This window comes from Tupaia chinensis, unplaced genomic scaffold, assembly GCF_000334495.1.
Source record: "Tupaia chinensis unplaced genomic scaffold, TupChi_1.0 Scaffold000399_1, whole genome shotgun sequence".
Taxonomy (NCBI): Eukaryota; Metazoa; Chordata; class Mammalia; order Scandentia; family Tupaiidae; genus Tupaia; species Tupaia belangeri.
The window spans coordinates 1,114,223-1,132,264 of NW_006159901.1; the positions used below are offsets into that span (position 1 = coordinate 1,114,223).

At 38.0% G+C, this 18,042-nt stretch overlaps 1 protein-coding gene and 1 pseudogene across 2 annotated transcripts in view; both read right to left on the reverse strand.

Moving 5' to 3' along the window:
* Positions 1-18,042, reverse strand: part of JMJD1C (jumonji domain containing 1C) — a 275,334-nt gene that overhangs the window by 252,579 nt on the left and 4,713 nt on the right. The gene's annotated exons all lie outside the window — the stretch shown is intronic.
* LOC102476079 (replication protein A 14 kDa subunit pseudogene) lies at positions 1,678-2,139 on the reverse strand (annotated as a pseudogene).

The following is an 18,042-nucleotide window of genomic DNA, read 5'->3' on the forward strand; positions in this document are numbered from 1 at the left end:
TGTGCTGTATCAGGAAAATTAAACACAGACACACGGAAATAAGAGTCCAAAAACTAAGAAAGTGGCCAACTTAATCATAGGGACAAGTCTGGAGTTGAATATTATATACCAGAATTTAATCAGGAAAATTGAACCAGAACAGAAGATAAAAGTACATGAGACTGATAGGTTCATGCACCTACCATTTGAACAGAACCCTAACCTGTTTCCTGGCTTTAAGCAAAGTTCCTTAGCGTTTCTTTGATTTAAGTTAAAACTGGTTTTCTTAGTAGTAATGAGTGAACTCACCAATGAAAGTAGTTAGAGCTTATCTAATGTATGCTTTTTCTAGTGTGATTATCAAGTGATATCTACTGAGAAATATACACCCTATGGCACCACGACACACCATAAGACAACTGGCTTTAACTCCTCACTTAAAGACCAATTTATGTAAGTACCTGATCTTAGGAAGAGAATTTAATCATTAAGTAGTTTGTTTATTATAAATGAAGTTCTTTATATACAAGCAATACACAGGTAAATCCTATATACTAAAAGAAAACAAGTACAATTTTAAAATTTAAAAATACTTATAATAGCATTTAAAAACATTATTTACCTTTGCAACAATTTTATTAAAACATGTAAAATCTCTACGCAAAAAAAGTACAAAACATAAAGGAAAAAGACCACTTACTACACTCACACATGCCCAGAGTGAGTTTTAAAACGCATGTGTGAGCGTAGTATTATTCATTTTAGTGGAATAATAAGAAAGACAACCAGAACAATGAGGTATTTTAAGAGAAGTTTTGGAAATAATCAAAGGCTACTATTTTTTTCTTAAAGAATTATTCCATCCTGACATGGATACTAAACTTGAGCTGTGACATTGCTTTCCTTCAACAAAAATGAAGATTTTCTGCTGAGACTTCCCCCTCCAGATTCATTTCTAGTGGGTAGGGCTACCTCTGTCTCCTCCTCTCCATTTCTCTGTCTCTCTGTATTTCACTGTGTCTCCCTGTGCTTTTAATATTTTTAAATTTATTTTTAAAATATATTTATTTTTACATATTTCCACTAACATTTACTTTACATATCAAAAAAAATTTTGCTCACACTCCATAGTTTTTTTTTTTTTTTTTGAGAGGTTTTTGCTATAGGGCGTGTGCGCTCGCCAGACAGAGAGACAGAGAGATAGAAAGCAAGAAATCACCCCCCAGGGGGGGATGGCCACACCACAATCCCTTCTCCTCCATTCTCCTCTTGGGATCTTGGGTGCACACGCGCCCGGCGTGAGTTTTAAGCCACCAGGTCCGGGACGCGAACCTCGGTCAACTACATGGGAGTCCAGCAACATAGCCATTACGCTAACTGTTGTCCCCCCACATTCCGTAGTTTTTTTTTTTTTTAATGATTTAAATTTTTATTAATAAAACAGAAACCTAAACTCAGACAGTGGCTTTGTTCTCGTAACAACTCTGACTATATCCTGTAAAAGGAATTCTTTATAAAAGAACTTAGGTGAGAACTATCAATATACTAGTTCCATCAAAAGCTGCAAATTAGGAAAACTACAATTAGGTAAATGAAACTTAAAATAGAACAAGTTAAACTTTAAGAAATCACAGGATCCTCTCTCTCAAAGAGGCCTCCTTTAAGACAGTCTCCAATGTAGCTTATTTGCAAATGTAAGTAAACTCATCTAGATCAATCATGTTGCAGAATGCCTAAAGGAAAAAACTGGAAGAACTCAAGGGTAATTTTTACAGCTTCATTGTAAAGTACAAGATCAAAAGGACTGCTATCTTCTTTAAACTGGATATAAGATGTACACATGATGGTTGCCTTGGTTGTTACTCTTCCAATTACTTCTATAATACCAGAAATTTCTTCATTAAGAGATTCCATCAACTCACTGGTTCCATTTTTTCCTTCTCCATCTGAAAGAATAAACATTTTTCCAGTGGGATGAATCTTTTCCAGCCTCCCCACGAAACAGACGGGCCGGTCGATGAACTGTGCTAGCATACAAGCGTTGACGTGCAATCTGGGCAGCTCCATGACGTCCGCCATGATTACTCTACAACACCCGCAGATGGCGGGAGAGACAGTCTCGCACTCCATAGTTCTTGACCGTTAATAAACAAGTTTCAAAATTTCAAACTACTGAGTTTTAAAGATAATGTTCAAAATTTCTTACAATTTTGTGACTCTAATAAGAGAGACAATATTATTTAAATATTTTTGAGAAGGTATTTACATGTCAACTACTCAAATTGTTGAAAAACAATGCATAGCACACTAGTTAATCTTCAAGTATGACATTCTAATCAAAGGCCTGTCCAATAATGAGTATTTCCAATTTCTGATTCAATGCAACAAGCATTACTGAACTTAAAGAAAGTAAAATGTTTAAATTGGGAAAACAAAACATAGTAAGAAACAAAATCAGTAATTTTTACTCAAAAGTCATAAAATTCTATTTCGCTATTTCAGTCTTATGTTCAAACACTCTTCTGTTGAATATGCAGTGTTACTGTGGTCCAATCTTTCTGTTTAAATCCTGGAAGTTAACATTCAACGTTGTTATTGACATTTCTTGTCCCTAGCATTAAATTGGTTATTTTCTTGGTTGCCTTTTGGTCTCAATTCTGTATGTGTCTTTAGTTTTCCTGGTAGAGCACTACTTTCAGAAACTCTTGAAAAGTGGGTCTGCTATTGGCAAATTCTTTCAGATCTTGTTTATCTAAGAATGTTTTTATCCTTTCCATATGAAAGATAATCTTGACAGGTACAGTATTATTGGTTGAAATTGTTTTTCACTTAACACTTTGAATGTATTTTCCCATTCTTTCCTTACATTGTTTTCTTTATTTCTTTCTTTCTTTTTTTTTTTTTTGGAAGAGGTTTGTACTATAGAGCACTTACGCTAGCCAGAAAGAGAAAGACAGAGAAACAGAAAGAGAAAAATCACCCCCCCGGGTGTGTGTGTGTGTGTGGCCACGATGCAATCCCTTCTCCTCCATTCTCCTCTTGGGCACGCACCCACATGCGCTCAATGTGAGTTTAAGCCACCAGATCCAGGACTCGAATCACGGTCGACTACATGGGAGTCCAGCGACAGAGCCATTACGCTAACTGCTGTTCCCCCTTGCATTGTTTCTCATGAGAGGTCTGAGGATAACCTGATTGGATAACCTTTATAATTAATCTGATGTTTCTCTCTTGCCAATTTCGATATTGTCTTTGTCTAGATTTGGCCAGTCTGGCTATGTTGTACCTTGGAAAAGACCTTCTTGGGTTGATTCTATTTGGGGTCCTTTGTATTTCTTGGGTCTGGATATTTGCATGCCTCTCTAGATTGGTAAAGTTTTCTTCCAAGATGTCATGGAATAGATTATCAATGCCCTTATTAATTTCCTCACCTTCTGGGATACCAATTATCAGGATGTTTGGGTGCTTAATGGTGTCTAGGATTTCTTGTATACTAGTCTCATTTTTTTGGGTTATTTACTTAGTTTTTTGGTTCTTTTGTCTAGACCAGAGGGTTTGCCTTCAATATACGAAATTCAATTTTCGGTATGAATTAATCTACTTTTAATACTTTCAAGGGAGGTTTTGATTTCCTGAATGACAGCCTTCATCTCTAGTAGCTCCATTTGATTCTTTGATATGGTGTGTATTTCCTCTTTCAGGTCATGGAAGAACTTCAACACCTGGAACTGGGTTGTCTCTTTTCTCCTGCACCTTCTCTTATCTCTCAGGTCTTGCATTTTGTTTATTCACTATGAGTATTAGTGAATACTTTGAATATTCACTATGAATATTCTGTATTCTCTATCAGACATTTCCATGTGATGTACTGTCCAGTCTGTGGATGATGAGGGATTGTTCTTTTCCCTGAAGGGAGAGATATTTTCTTGATTTCTCAAGAAACCTTGTGCCTCTACAGTTGTTTCTGGTCATTCTGTGACAAAATCTATTCTCCACTGTGTTCAGATTTATAAAAAGAAATTTCTTCACTAAATTAAAGCAAGATGTTCAGTGTAAGAGGTGAGGATTTAAATGATTTTCTAAAAGTATTCAGATGCGTGGCTATTATGCACCTAGGGCTATCTAGACATTCAGTGTGTGGAGAGTGAAGCTTAGAGTGGGAAAGTAAGGATTAAAAAAAATAAGCAAAAAGAAAAAAAAAAAAACTAGAAAAATACCCAAAAGAGAGAGAAAAAAAATTTTTATGTGTAAAAATTAAAACCACCAGAACACATCTCAGCTCTTAAAATGCCTTTTGGAATTAGCAAGTAAAAGAAAAGGCTCAAGGTGAGGAGAAGTGGTTGAAAAGTTTAAAACAAAAATTTAAATTTAAAGAGTGTGAGACAGACTGAAAGAGAGCAGAGACAGAGAAAGGAAGAAGGTCACCCTACCTTGTCTGAGTATTTCAGGAGCCTAGGAGATGGAGCCTAAAGCATAGCTTCCCTGAACACGCCAGGACACACCTTGGCTTAAAATGGCTTCTTGTCTGAATATCTTGGGAGTCTCTTAATTTTTTTTTAAAGGTAAAGTATTCCCTGGGCTCTCAAGCCCCTTGTTTATGATGTACTAATTAGTGCCTTTCCCCATTTCATTTATGAAAGGCACAAACCCAGGCCAGGGCCATCTAAGGATGGATATGGACCTTGAGCTGTGAAATATGCACCATGTGGTTTTCATTTTTTGCTATTTAAAATTAAAATCTAATGGATTTTCCATTCTTTTTCTATGTTTTCTTCTAATTTCCTGTTCCCTAATTCTTCTCCTATTTTATCTTTATTTACTGGTTGCTCAGTCTCTACAAACTAAGAGTCTAGACAGGTCAAAGTGAACAGGATTCAAACATTGGAATACGATTAGGGTCAGAATATTCCTCTATTCCCACTGAACCTGATGCACAAAGAGTGAAAACAGAACAGAAGAGAGATTGCAGATCACATCCTTCTGCATGCCTCTGAATTCTCAGATTGAACGTCAAGAATTAGGAAGAAATACACCATACAACAGATGACTAGAAATTACCACAGGCTCACAAAAAATATGTCAAAGCCAAGAAAATACCTCTTCTCCGAGGGAAAAGCATAATTTCTTTTCATCCTCAAACAATACAATGAAATGCATGGAAATTTCTGATAAAGAATTTAGAATATTCATAGTGACAAAGCTAACAGAGTTAGAAGGTAAGAGAGACGATGAACTGCAGAAGAGGCAGGAGAAAGGAACTGAGTTGTTCCAAGAGGTGAGGAAATTCTTGCAAGACTTAAAAGAAGAAATGCACACTATAGAAAAGAATCAAATGGATCTGTTAGAGATGAAGGCTATAATAGAGGAGGTCAAAATCTCCCTTGAAAGTATTAAAATCAGACTACATCAGACAGAAAATTGAATCTCAGATGTAGAAGATAGAATCACTGGCCTAGAAAAATTGACCACGAAGACTGAGAAAATTGCCCAAAATAGTAAGAACAATATATGAGAAGTACTAGATACCATCAAACATCTAAACATACAGAAAACTGATTATCGCAGAAGGCGAAGAGACTCATAAGGGCATGGATAATCTATTCTAAGAAATCCTACAAGAAAACTTTCCAAACCTAGAGAGGAATTCAAAGATCTAGTCCCAAGAAATACGAAAGACCGAAAATACAATCAACTCAAGAGGACCTCCAAGACACATTATAGCCAGATTGACCAAAACCACAGACAAAGATGAGATACTAAGATTAGTAAAACAGAAACGTCAAGTTACCTACAAAGGATATCCCATCGGTCTAACAGTGGACCTCTCATAGAAAACAACGCAAGCAAGGAAAGAATGGGAAAATATATTCAAAGTGTTAAGGGAAAAGCAAGCAATTTCAACCGAGAATACTGTACCTGGCAAGATTATCCTTCATATGGGAAGAAAAGACAAGAACATTCTCAGATAAACAAAACCTGAAAGAATTTACCAGCACCAGACCTGATCTCCAAGAAGTTCTCAAGAGAGTGCTATACCAAGAAAATTAAATATAGATACACTCAAATAAGAGTTCAAAAACTAAGTTAATGGCCAACTTAATCATACAGACAAGTCTAGAGCTGAATATTATATCCCAGCATTTAATCGGGAAGATAGAATCACAACAGAAGATAGATGAAGTACATGAGACTGAACTAGTGAAACAGTATTTTATGACTTTTTTTTTCTTTTCTTTTTTTGGAGAAGATTTTGCTATAAGGTGCGTGCGCTCGCCAGAAAGATAAGAGAGAGACAGAAAGCAAGAAATCACCCCCAAGGAGGATGGCCACGTCGCAATCTCTTCTCCTCCATTCTCCTCTCAGGATCTTGGGCATGCACACACATGCGCCCAGAATGAGTTTAAGCTACCGGGTCCAGGACTCAAACCGCAGATGACTGCATGGGAGTCCAGCAACAGAGCCATTATGCTAACTGCTGGTCCCATGACTTTTGACTAAAACATTGTTGATTTTCTTCTAGGCTTTGTTTTCTGGTTTCAAGGATTTTTGTCCTGTCTTGAGCTGCCGATAGGTTCATGTACCTACTATTTGAACAGAAACCTAACCTAATTCCTGGCTTTAAGTTTTAAACAAAATTCCTTAGCATTTCTTTGATTTATTAAAGCTAAATCTGTTTTTATTGAAATTAAAAACTGCCTTTAATGACCATAGTAAGCTATATAGCATCAGCTATGTGCTACCTTACAGTATATTCATTCTACTCAGAGTTTCACGCCTAAAGTCAGACATGTATTCCCAGTTATGTATATACCAGGTGAACTTAGTGTTCAAAGTAGTTAGATTATTTAAGAAATTTTGAGAATCAATAAAATGTATGGAGGGGGAAGGAATGGAATACAACTGTAGAAACCTGAGACAGTGCGGGAGGAGAGTGGGAAATAGCAGGGGGATGAGAAATAGGGGGAAAATACATACATACAGACAGACAGACATGCATACATATATTTATGTAACTAGAAATGGAATATTATTGACAATAACACATATGATAAAGCTACTAGGCAGTATATTCTGGATGAGACACCACATTTTGTATGCTGTGACAATGCTCAGGGAATGAATATAAATTAATTAATTTAAAAAGAAATGCTTAAAAAGAAATTTACAGTCACTTGTAACTAGATTCTACCTTTGTCCATATTTTTAAAGGTACTCTGTGAATCAATAAAATGTGGGGAAAAAGTTTAATATGGAATGGAAAGGGGGAAAGGGAAGAAAAAAACAGGTAAAAGTATGCTTGACTGACCAAAAAAAAAAAAGAGAAGTCATTTACTAATAAGTTATAGAATAGCATCTCTGGCTTCACCGACATGTACAGTATTTGTGCTGAAAAAAGAATAAAAAGAAATGTTCACTGTATGGGACCAGCAGTTGGTGTAATGGCTATGTCGCTGGACTCCCATGTAGTCAACTGTGGTTCGAGTCCTGGACTCGGTGGCTTAAACTCACACCGGGCGCATATGAGTGTGCCCAAGATCCTGAGAGGAAAATGGAGAAGAGATTGTGGCGTGGCCATCCCCCCGGGGAGTGATTTCTCACTTTCTGTCTGTCTCTGTCTTTCTAGCGACCGCATATGCCCTATAGCAAAAACCTCTCCAAAAAGAAGAGAAAGTTTTATCTGTTTGGATTTTATAATTTCAAATAAGCATTAATGAACCTATAGTTAGTTACCCAAATGAACACACATTTACGGTGTATGATCTAAGAAGTGAAGACTGCCACTTCTTAATTCCTAGAGTATTAAGTAATATGCCCCTTTTCCAAAATTTCTACATAATTGTGAGGGATTTGTGCCATTGTGCCTGATATAAAAATTCAGTGTTATTTCTTATTTTGGATATTTGGGAAGTTAGATACTTCGATTTCATACATATTAAAACAAATTAATTCTTAAGTCATGGTGATTAAGGCAGTTGGATCTTACATGAACTAAGTAGTTCAAGTCCTAGACCTGGTGACTTAATCAAATACAACTGAGGTGACTGGCAAACAGTGTGGTGGTTAAGGCTTTGGACTCCCATGGGGCTGACCACAGTCCCAAACCTGGCAGTTTACCTTTTCACTTTCTCTCTCTCCCCCTGGCAGTTTGCTTTCTCACTTTCAAAGCTTGGCGATAAATATAACTCTTTCTGCAAATCATCACTGAGGTTATATAAAATCAGAATGACAAAATCCCAGTATCTTTACTTACTTATTTTCTGGAGAGATATTTTTTACTATAGGGTGTGTGTGCTCACCGGAGCAACAGAGACAGGAAGCAAGAAATATCCTCACCCCTCCACAAGCAGGGATGGCCACACCACAATCCCTTCTCCTCCATTCTCCTCTCAGAATTTTGGGCGCACGCGTGTGCGTGCACACGCACACACACGTGCCCGCAGATAGTCTCAAGCTGCTGGGGGTTCTGAGACTTGAACCATGGTCAACTTCATGGGAGTCCAATAACATAACCATTACACCATCTGCTAGTCCCAAAATTCTAGTATCTTAACATCAATTCAATGAAACAAATAACTAATTCAGTGAAATATTACTACATGTATCAGTTAAGATGCTTGCATTCCCCAAGGAAAAACCATCTAAAACAGTTTTAAACTTTAAGTAAAATTATTCTCTAATAATGAAAAATCCCATAAATGAAAAATCTAACAGTAGTATGCAGTTGTCAGAAAGAAATCTGATCAGCCACATTTTTTTTTTCTATCACCCTGTCAACTCCATTAACCTCTGAATGTCAGTTCTGTTCTCAAACTGATTTACCTTAAATAAGGTAAGAAGATGGCTGCTTTAGTGCAAGACACCTACACAATGCTATTCTTGGTTTCATTCAGATCGAATCCACTTAGGGTCTGCACATATCAATATAGCTAGGGAAATTCTATTCTCTGGCTTAGGAAAATCATGACCCATTCTTTACTCAAACTGAATAACTGATAAAAGATGAAATGGATGCTGAGAAGACAAGATATGCAACACCACAAAGCCACAAACAAAACAAGCAATTCATAATTAAGTATAACTAGAAACAAATAATTAAGATGATTAGCATAGATTAAAATATTCAAGAAACTGATAACATTCATTCATTTATTTACCATTTCATAAACATTTACAAACATCTAAGTAAATGCTAAGTACTGTACTAAATATGTGATAAAAAGAAAATATGTTTAAGTGTGACAGTAGAAGACTGCTATGGTTTTGGGACCAGCAGTTAGCATAATGACTATGTCACTGAACTCCCAAGTAGCCGACCGCGGTTCAAGTCCCGGACCTGGTGGCTTAAACTCATGCCGGGCGCGTGTGCATAAGTGCCCAAGATCCCAAAAGGAGAATGGAGGAGAAGGGACTGCGGCATGGCCACCCCCCCGGGGGGTGATTTCTCGCTTTGTCTCTCTGTCTCTCTCTGTCTGTCTGGCGAGCGCACGTGCCCTGTAGCAAAAACCTCCCCAAAAACAAAAAAAGACCGCTACGGTTTAAATTCCCCCTTCTCCTGCAAATATTCATGTGTCAAAATTTGGTTTGGTTATATTGTGAAAGTATTTAGAAGGTAGAAACTGAATTGGACTATTAGATCTTTGGGAAGTGACTAAGATTAGATAAGGTAATCAAGGCTGGGCCTTTCATGACTGAATACTGGTGGGTTTATTAAAAAAAGGCAATGAAACCACAGAAACAAAAGATAGGAACCAAGAGTTGAGTTGTCATTAATAACAAATACCTGAAAATGTAGAAGCTGTTTGTAACCAGGCAACAGATAAAGGCTGGAAAAGTTCTTTTGAGCAGCAGGCCAAGAAAAGCCTAGATTCTGGTTAGGGTTAAGAAAATTACAACACTAGGAACCAGCAGTTAGCGTAATGGCTATGTCGCTGGACTCCCACATAGTCGACCACGGTTCATGTCCCGGACCCGGTGGCTTAAATCTCACGCCGGGCGCGTGTGCGTGCGTGCCCAAGATCCCGAGAGGAGAATGGAGGAGAAGGGATTGTGGCGTGACCATCCCCCCTGGGGGGTGATTTCTCGCTTTCTGTCTCTAAGTCTCTCTCTGTCTGTCTGGCGAGCGCACGTGCCCTACAGTGAAAATCTCTCCAAAAAAAAAAAAAAATTACAACACTAGACAAAGTTTGGAACTTCTTAAAGTACTATTAAATGGTTATGACTATAATGCTGGTAGAAATGGGAATAGCAAAGGCCATTCTGAGGAGGTCCCATAAGAAAATGAAGACTATCTTATTGGAAATTATGAAAAAAAGGTCATCTTTATTACACCTTTGCAAAATATTTGGATGTATTCCACATCCTTAAAGACTTTGGGGAATACCAAATTTATGAGTGATGCCTAACTTAGAAAAGTTCTAAGCAAAATATAGAAGCTCCATGGTTACTATTAATAGCTTATTAATAGATCAGCAGTTAGCGTAATGGCTATGTCTCTGGACTCCCACGTAGTTGACCGCGGTTCGCATCCCAGACCCAGTGGCTTAAAACTCACGCCGGGCGCATGTGCATGTGTGCCCAAGATCCCGAGAGGAGAATGGAGGAGAAGGGATTGCAGCGTGCCCATCCCCCCTGGGGAGTGATTTCTCGCTTTCTATCTCTCTGTCTCTGTCTGTCTGGCTAGCGCACGCGGCCGAAAGCAAAAACCTCTCCAAAAAAAGAAAAAACAGGCATGTTGGGAGAAGGTGTGACCAAGAGACAGCTTGCTTAAGAGATTAGCACAAATAAAAGGAAACAAGAAGCTATTCATCAAGACAGTCAACAGTAACCCTGAGAACACCTCAGAGATTTTTAGGGCTGCTCCTTCCTATCGAGAACCTGGAAATCTAGAAGAGTAGGATGGCTTCAGGGGATTACCTAGGAGTATCCTCACTGCCCCATGTAGCTATAGTCCTCTGTTCTTCATATCCTAATGCAGAGTTCCTTGGCCCAGGTTATAATTCAAGGGGCTGCAGAGATCATCATTGCTCTGCCCACAGCTTCAGTACATACAAATGGCAGACCTTTTTGGCATTCGCTGAGTGGTAATGCTGCAGGCTGGCAGAATTCAACAGCTGTGGAGGCACTGCAGCCTCCACTTAGATTTAAAAGAATGTTTGGACCGCTGAGAGTGCAGGCAACAGAGACTTGTCACAGTTACGCAGCTACTGCAGAGAGCCCACAGGAGGGCAAAATTAAGTGGAAATTTGGCAGTAAAGCTGCTGCAGAATTATCACCAAGGCAATGTCTAATGGATCTACAGGGGTAGGGAGACCCTAGAGATATCACAACTAAAGATTTACCATGTGCAAGGTCAGCCTATAACTATAAACATGAAACTCCAATCTCTGAAACAGCTACGCAGAATGAGACTGTGAAGGTTGGGGGAAGGATAACTGCTAGATGCGTTGGGGGCCCAATCCTTGCCAAGCGTGTGTCCAGAAAGTAGCACAGAGTAAAAGCTTGTTTTGGAGTATTAAATGCAATGTCTGCTTTCCTGGGTTTCAGAATTGTTTGGAGTCTAGTAGTCCTTTCTTCTTACACAATAGGAATTTCTACCCTATGCCCATCCTGCCACTGCATTCTAGAAGCATACATTTTGTTTGGATTTTACAATCTCACGGCTGAACTTCAAATATTTTAGTGTTTTGGAAAGAATTAAGGCATCTGGGACCATGGAGAAGAAGTGAGTATATTTTGTTACTGAGAAAGAGATGAATTTTGGTTGTTTCATGAAGAGAGTGGTAACTAGGCATGCCCTTTAACATAGTGGTTAAACTCTGTGTACAGGAAGCCAGATCCCACATGGTGGGCCACAGTTTGAATCCTTGTCCCAACAGCTTGAAAAAAATTGCCAGGCACATCTGACCATACACCCAAATCCTGAGGGAATGGAGAAATGGAGGGGAAGGGATTGCAGCATGATCATGCCTCACAGGGGATGCTTTCTCCTTCTCTCTCTAGAGAGCAAATACACTTTCTAGTAATTACCAAAAAATGTGAGGGAACAAGAAAGGCGATTACAGGATTAAGAAGAGGTAGTCTCTAGAAAGTACCCGGAATTGGATAAAATCATCAGGGTGGGGGGGCCCCATGACTGAATATTAATGGGTTTTATTAGGTTAGGGAGTGAGACCAGAGCAGATGGACAGACTCAAGACACACAGATACAGACATACACCCACACTAGCTCTTGCATTTGATACTCTGTGCTGCCTTGAAACTGCAGAGTCCAGACCAACAGGAAGACCTCACAAGATAAGGTCTCTGGATCTTGGACATTCAAAACTAAGCTAAGTAAATCTTTATTCCTTATACATTACTCAGTGTGGCACAGATCTACTAGAAATACTTTCAAAAATGGACTAAACCATTAGGATCAAAAACATTCTTTGTACATATCTGTAAATACAGAAAAATAGCCCATGTACTTTTATAGTAACATTGAGATATCTAGGTGATGATGTTTAAGTGTGATGATATCCTTATATGAAGAATCTGGAGGGTTCTTTTTTTTTAATTGTCTGAGTATGAATTCATTCAACTGAAAGGCAGAGAAAGCACCCCGAAAGGAGCATGGTCACAAGGTAAGCCTTTTCCACCATTTCTCCATCCCATAAGGATTCTGAGCATGCACATATGTATACCATTGTGTTTTTCAAGCCACCAGGGCTGGGATTTGAACCACAGTATGTCATGTGAGATCTGACTGCCTCTATGTAAACACTGCTGAGCTACATAGGCAGCCCAGACCAGATTTCTCATGATAAAATTTTGTTGGTCCAATTACCCTGATGAATGAAAACATCCTCTATTTTAAATCAATAAAGCCAACATACGTCAAAATGTACATAACAGGTCAAAACAAAGAGCAAAATACCTTGTGTGATGGGGAACTTTGGATGTCAATTTGACTGGATTAAGGAATACCTAGAAACCTACTAATGCATTATTCTGGGTATGTTTGTGAGGGTGTTTCTAGAGATTAATATGTAAATCTAAGTGGACTAGGTATGATCCATCTTCAGAATGAGAGCAAACCATCCCATTGGCAGAGGATAGAAAGAACAAATACAGGTTTCTTTTAGAGATGGGGACAGACTTTGGCTGCTGCCCTGGACACTAGAACTCAAGGCTCACCTGCCTTTGAACTCTAGGACTCAAGACCCTCAGGTTCTCAGGCTTTCTACCCTAGACTAAGAATTATACCATCAGTCTCCCTATTTATGAGGTCTTCAGACTTGGACTGAACCCCACTACCAGCATTCCAGGATCTCCAGTTTGTAGAGAGCCTGTAATGGGACTTCTCACCTGCCATAATCATGTGTGCCAGTTCTCCAAATAAATCCTTTTTCATATATTTAGCTTATCAGCTAATGCAATTTTTCTTATCATTAACCTGTCAAGACCATAATATTAATGAAGTGAAAATTCATTTATTCATTAATTCATACATTAAACATTTTGTGATCAGCACAGAAATCAGCATTATCAATTCCAGAAGGCTACAATATAAATGTCAGATTGACCTGAATAATTATTCTAACAAAACATAAAAAAATCAAATGCTAACAATTCAAAAGGAAATTTAAATGAGAGAGCTGAGCAGAAATGTACAGAACTAAAACTGGAAAAGGGCTTACTTATAAACAAATCAATCAAAAAACTTCATATTTCCTATGCATAAATATTTTGCTTATTTTTAAAGACACATAAGTTTTAAAAAATAACTTTCATCTGCAAGTACACAGTACTAAATAGTTTAAAATCTGCAATCCTAGGCTAGCTCCACCTGGTATGATCACCAGAAAGCTCCCCAGAAAACACTCAAATTTATGGGTTTGGTCTTTGATACATAGTATAATTTTCCTTTTGTGTATCAAAAAACTAGATACACTTTCTTAAAAAATCTCACATTTTGGACAGGATTGGCTTTAAAACATGGATGCAGTCCTCCTAAGCATCAAGAAAATGAAGGAGGGTAGTTGTGTGGATGAAAAGATAAAAATAAATAGAAAATAAATAAATGGTATCAGTATGTGGAAGTAAAACATGCAGAGAATAAATTAATTTTTGCTCTTTAATTAGCATGAAAATATTATTCAAAGATAAATATTATGCATCAGTACTTCTTAACTGGTTCTCCTATCCTTTCCATCAATCTTTCAGAAAAGATCCTCAACAGGGCAGCAGTTCAACAATATATGCCAAGACAAGAACTTGAGTTAACAGAGCTAAAAAAAAGGATTAAACATGCCTAAGGCTTATGATATATTGTATACATGTCAACTTCTTAAGCAACCTGGTCCTCCTACATAGAAAGGATTCAGATAAGATCTCTTGTTAATTAATATAATTCCAATAAATATGACTTCAGAAGGCTGACAAGCTATTTTTCAAAAAGCCACACACACAAAAAAAATTATCCTAACATAATCTATTGGGTCACTAAAGTTATGACATATTTTTCTATGGTTTTATACGCAAAAATATGTCACGACTTTTCCAATGATCCAACAGTAAAAATTCTACCAATTGGGATATCAGATAATAACATCACTAAAACTGCATGAAAAATAAACTTAATTTCAGTCTTAATTTCTTTGTATCAAATTACACATGTTTCAATTATATAAGAATATGTTTACTCCCATGGTGAGACCAAAAAAAAAAAAAAAAAAAAAAAGTCATCCCAAAGATGTCAACACCCAGGACTAACAGTTGGCATAATGGCTCTATCACTAGACTCTCGTGTAGTCAACCGCAGTTCGAGTCCTGGACCCCGTGTCTTAAACTCACGCTGAGTGTGTGTGTGTGTGTGTGCGTGTGCCCAAGATCCCAAGAGGAGAATGGAGAAGGGACTGCAGCATGGCCATCCCCATGGGGGGTGATTTCTCACTTTGTCTCTTTGTCTCTTTCTGGTGAGCGCACACACCCTATAGCAAAAACCTCTCAAAAACAAAATAAAAAGTCAACACTCAGGACCAGCAGTTAGCGTAAAGGCTATGTCGCTGGACTCCCACGTAGTCGACCGCGGTTCGAGTCCCGGACCCGGTGGCTTAAACTCACGCCGGGCATGTGTGCGTGCGTGCCCAAGATCCCGAGAGGAGAATGGAGGAGAAGGGATTGCGGCATGGCCATCCCCCCTGGGGGGTGATTTCCTGCTTTCTATCTCTCTGTCTCTCTCTGTCTGGCGAGCGCATGCGCCCTATAGCAAAAACCTCTCAAAAAAAAAAAAAGTCAACACTCTAATCCACAGAACCTATGACTATATTACATTACCTAGCAAAGCAGAATTGAAGTTCTGATGAAATCGTGGCTTGTTAATCAATAGATGTTGCGATTATTCTGAATTATCAGACTGGTCCCAAAGTAACCACAAGGTCACTTAAAAGTGGAAGAGGGAATCATCCAGCCATGGTAGTATAAGCAGCAGAGCACTGCTGTGTCAGGCTGAGGTCACATTGAAAACCTGGGTTAGGATCCCAAAGCCACAGAAACAGGCCTGGCAAAGTTAGTGCACACCTGAAATTCTAGCTAACTGGAAAGCTGAGATAGAGGATGGCAATGGCAAGACCCTGCCAAAAACACAAACTGATTTCTCTCTCCCTCTCTTCCTTCTCTTTCTTTCCATCTACTCGTCTCCCTCTCTCTCTCCCTCCCTCCCTCTCTCTCTTCCCCTCCCTCCTTCTCTCTCTCTCTCTTTCTCTCTCTCTCTCTCTCTCACACACACACACACACACGCACACACACCCATTTTTTAAAAAGGAGGAGAGAGGCCAGCAGTTGGTGTAATGGCTATGTCACTGGACTCCCATGTAATCGACCATGGTTTGAGTCCTGGATCCAGTGGCTTAAACTCACTCTGGGCTCCTGTGCATGCATGCCCACAATCCCGAAAGGAAAATGGAGAAGGGATTTCAGGGTAGTCATCCCCGCTGGGGGGTTCTGTCTCTCTCTGTCTTTCTGGTAAGCACAAGTGCCCTACAGCAAAAACCTCTTCGGAAAAAAAAAAAGAAAAAAGGAGGAGGAGGAAGCAGAAGAGTGAGAGAGAGATGAGCAATAAATAGTCAAGAGATACAAACTAGTTGCCTTTTAAGATGAAGGAGGTTGGGGCAAGCAGTGGCACAGTGATTATGGTGCCCCACTCCCACACGGCCAACTGTGATTCTAGTCCCAGGCCCCCAGTGTGAAACTCACATTGGGTACATGAGCGCATGCCCAAAACCCCTGAGAGGAAAATGGAAGGGAAGGGACTATGGCATGGCCATGGCCCTGAGGGGTGATTTCTTACTGCTAGTCTCTTTCTATCTGTACCTGTCCTACAGCAAAAATCACATTGAACAAAGAAAAAAAACATAGAGGAGATCATGATCCAAGGAATAGGGGTAAATTCTGAAAACTAGAAAACAAAATGAAATAGATTTCCCTTATAGACTTCAATAAACGTTGTCCTGACACACTTTAATTTTAATTTTAGCACAGTGTGCCAAGTCAGATTTGTGATCTCCAGAATTGTAAAATAAATTTCTGTAGCTTGAGCCACCAAGTTTGTGTTGATTAAAACAATAATAAATGCATATGGCAATTCTTCATATATAAGACCAAAAATTTAAAAAAAAATAAACTCCAAGATGCAGTATTTTCTAAACAACTTTGAAGTCTTGCTATTCCTCCAAATCATGTGCCACATATATATAAGATTTTTAATATACTTAGAAATTTACATATAATTAGAAAGTACATATTTATAATTTTACAGAGACAAAAAAATCTATCAGCTTTTTTCTTATAAATGATAAAGCTCTATAAAATTTACTCTGTAGCAACGAAAGTCTAATGGGGGAAGTACATTACATTGATGCTGAACTATTTCTAGTTTTAAGAAATACAGAGAGTCTGGAAATACATAAATCTAAAGTTATAGGTTCTAGGTTAAGGGAAAAAAAACTGATATTACACTGTAAGTAACAGCATTAACTTTCAAATAAAGACTTAGATAAAGGAAAACTTGTCAAAGGTTTATGGTGCAACATGCCATTTTCTTTCTTCCTTTAGGTAAAATGTGCATATGGTAAAACACGGTTATTAAATGTATGATTCAGTGAATTTAAAATATCTATGTTTGTGCATATATATGGAAATGTTTTATATCCCAAAGAAACTCCTTCCTATCCTCCTTTCCAGTCAATCCTCAAAATTTCTACAGTAATTAATTTTTAATTTAAAGACCCACTTTAATATCTTGTCTATTACAAACACGATGCGAACCCCCTTTTTATATTATTTAAATTCCCAACTAACAAATTACATCCTTCATGTTTAAGTTTGATAGCATGACTAATCACCATCGATATCCATGCTTTAAAACTGTACTTCCTTATTTTCACATATTTATGAAAACAAAATACTGTGAAAACACAAACTATTGCTTCATGTTTATTTTGAAATAATTTAAAAATGCTAAAAACCATAATCCAATTAGCTTCCACATAAAAGCCATGAGAATCTTCATATCAGAGCAAAAGGAAAAACAAATTCAGCACCTCTTTCACATGAAAATAAAAGCAGCTACTAAACTGAACTGTCACAATTTTTAGAACCATAAATAACAGTAATTTTTTTAGAGATTCTTTGTCTTCTTTTAAACAAGAATAGCCAACAAAAATCTTAAAAACTGCCTCTATTCTGCTTAGTTAGAAGTAACTAAGTAGGGAAAAAAGTAAACGGTAGGAAAAAAAAATACTTTGCTCTATCATGTTGACATTAATAATGCTGCAGAAACCATTATCATTGAATTTGGTGATGGAAACAGGGCTTACACATACTCAAACAGTAACAAAAATATTAAAATATGTGTACAGGTACTATAGTGAATTTGGAACTATAAGCCTGCGTACATCATGAAGGGAAAAAATACTACCCCATTTTAAATTTTCACTTAACAAGTAAATGCCCTAGGACACTAGAAATTAAGTTTCATCAATTATGTATTCATAAACAAACTTTGGGAAGCCTAGTCATGTC